General features: G+C 36.0%; 1 long non-coding RNA gene across 1 annotated transcript in view; it reads right to left on the bottom strand.

Moving 5' to 3' along the window:
* Positions 1 to 2,615, bottom strand: part of LOC111083809 — a 10,895-nt gene extending 8,280 nt beyond the window's left edge. The window contains exons 1-2 of the long non-coding RNA XR_002609258.1: positions 2,465 to 2,615; positions 112 to 490 (exon numbers count right to left, since the gene is read on the bottom strand). This is a non-coding gene — a long non-coding RNA (uncharacterized LOC111083809). The remainder of the gene's footprint in view (positions 1 to 111; positions 491 to 2,464) is intronic.
* Positions 2,616 to 3,060: the final 445 nt, after the last annotated feature.

The raw sequence follows: 3,060 nt of genomic DNA, 5'->3' as shown, positions 1-3,060 counted from the left end.
ACCCCCCATGTCGAACTTTAGTGGACTGATTATCCACATTATCTGGTAGGCACCCCCCATGTCGAACTTTAGTGGACTGATTATCCACATTATCCGGTAGACCCCCCCCACTGTCAAACTTTGGTGAACTGATTATTCACATTATCTGGTAGGCACCCCCCATGTCGAACTTTGGTGGACTGATTATCTACAGTATCTGGCATTAGATAAATTCTACCAGAATAGATACTCTAAAATGCTGGTCCACTCGTAAGAAAACACGAGGATATTCATCACACAAGTGGTCAAGATAAAATTGCTGCTGCTACTGCGACAATCAGTAGTGTTAACCATATGTTCAAGAAAGAAATGTGACCTCCACTATCCCGTTGATCTGCTGTACTAGCCACAAGTAGATGTAACTCACTGCCTCTTAGATCTTCTACAAAGTAGTTTTCTGGTATTGGTTCTACAGAACAATTTGATTTCAGTGAAGATTTCTTCCATAGATCTATACAAAAAAAAAGGTATAAATTATTTAAAACCAGTTGGAGTACCAGTCTGGTTGGGTGAAATAAAAACTCGTTTGTAACAAAGGATAGGAAATTGTGCTTCTATTTTTTTCTTAACATAATAAACATTAAAAGTACAATAAAAATACATAAAGGTACCAATACTGAAAAGAAAGACATGCTGTTTTCAAGAATTCTATCAATACTAAATTAGCTGTGGAGTCCAAAGCCCCCTACTCATGACCTGTATCACTGTGTCAAGTTGTGCTGATTGATCAAGAAATTTGGAAACGTAAAAGGAACAGATACACACACATATTGACGTTTATTTATCTGGAAGATGAGGGTTCAACCCCCTCTGCATGACCTTCCTCATGTTATCCTATATCACTGTGTCAAATTTGGTGCTGATTGATCAAGAAATGTGGAAACGTATAAGGAACAGATGACTGAAAGGTGCTAACAAACTGACAAAAACTTACCTTTATATATATTAGATGCTAATTAAAAAAAGGGGGGGGGGGGATTTTCTGAGACTACGTTAAAACTAAGAATGAAGCCTCTGTGTATACAAATATATATTATATACCCTAGTAAGGCTTAGTTTCTTTATCGATAAGAGTAAAACAGCACAATGGGCTATCTGTTCGGTAATCATCGAATCCCAAATTTTAGCGTTGTAGCCCCAAGCTTATCGTTGAGCCACCAGGTTTTAGGCTATTAAATGCCTAAAAATTAATGCTGGGTAATTACTGGCTTCAAAATATCTTAAAAAATACTTCTATTGAGTGAATGGCAATTTAATAATGGTATCAATGCAATGCTTTTACAGGTATATTTTATTATGCCTCAAAATTAGGGCAATAAACTTCTATATTATATAAGTGTACAACATAAATGCTCTAACCCACTAATACTTTAAAATACGTCTAACTAATATAAAAAATCATATAAATGAGAAAGCTAAAAAAAATCAATAAAATAATTTACCCCATATCCTTTTTTCCTGACTGTATATGTGTATTATCACGTCTATAAGGATTACTGTTCTCTTAATCAAACAACTGACAGTATATGTGTATTATCATGTCTTTGAGGTTTACTGTACTCCAATCAAACAACATTATACGAAGTGCATGAACTAAAACAGAGAACTACATTACGAACTTTTTAAGGATATTATAACTAAAACACTTAACTAATAAACTTCACAATACAATTCTAAAACTGATATATCGAAAATAACATGTGTGGTGGATCCTCTGTACGTACAAAACAAAACATTACTACACCAGTTAGTTCAGTTGATCCTGTGTAGGTGCAACTTAGAACATTACTACACCAATCAGCTCAGTTGATCCTGTGTACGTACAACTCAAAACATTACCACACCAGTTAGTTCAGTTGATCCTGTGTACGTACAACTCAAAACATTACCACACCAGTTAGTTCAGTTGATTCTGTGTACGTGCAACTCAAAACATTACTACACCAATTAGTTCAGTTGATCCTGTGTACGTACAACTCAAAACATTACCACACCAGTTGGTTCAGTTGAAAATTAGTTAATTGGTGTAGTAGTGTTTTGAGTTGTACGTACAGAGGATCAACTGAACTAACTGGTGTAGTAATGTTTTGAGTTGTACGTACACAGGGTCAAATGAGCTAATTGGTGTAGTGATGTTTTATGTTGTACGTACAGAGGAGATCCTGTGTACGTACAACTCAAAACATTACTACACCAGTTAGTTCAGTTGATCCTGTGTACGTGCAACTCAGAACATTACTACACCAATTAGCTCAGTTGATCCTGTGTACGTGCAACTCAAAACATTACCACACCAATTAGTTCAGTTGATCTTGTGTACGTATAACTCAGAACATTACATCAGTTAATTTGAAATAATTATAAAAATAATGCAAATTAATAGAAGACGGTACGTTTGATTTGAAAACTGGCACTAAGAGATTACCTACGATTGAAAGCGAGGAAACGATTATTTTCGACATAAACTTCTGTTAATATATAAAACGACTATAGTATCTTTATACAGTTGGTTCCAGTCAACGGAGGCGGAGATAGAACGCTTTATTGTGAGATTGACTACAATTACACCATAAACTGTGATCATCACCTAACTCTGTATACTAAAACAGTTATGAATGGGAGAAACAGCACTTGGAGTACGAGTTGTGTAGGTGGAAACCCACGTCACGTGGGACTGCTAGAAGTTATCAGTTTATTTTTTTTTTCTCAATACCCCAGCCGACACACCAAAGTGGAAACCCACCTGTTTTCTACGTCGTGGTAGAAATACTAATATTATCTACATCAGTCAGAAACCACCTGACCTTCAGGAGCGTCAGCTAGTTTGCACTCCGACATCTGTCCGATTTATAATTTGTTCTCTACTGACCTGCTTGGCTTTCCCCCACTAAAGCTAAGAAGGTTAACGAGAGGTCTGTAATCCTATCTGCACTAAAGGAAGAAGCTTTTCTTAACATCCGTAACGACATCTTTATTAAGAACGTCAGCTTTAGAAAAAAAGCCGTTGGCTTAACTTATTTT

Source organism: Limulus polyphemus, unplaced genomic scaffold (genome assembly GCF_000517525.1).
Source record: "Limulus polyphemus unplaced genomic scaffold, Limulus_polyphemus-2.1.2 Scaffold11307, whole genome shotgun sequence".
Classification (NCBI taxonomy): Eukaryota; Metazoa; Arthropoda; class Merostomata; order Xiphosura; family Limulidae; genus Limulus; species Limulus polyphemus.
This window is presented reverse-complemented; position numbering and strand designations above follow the sequence as displayed.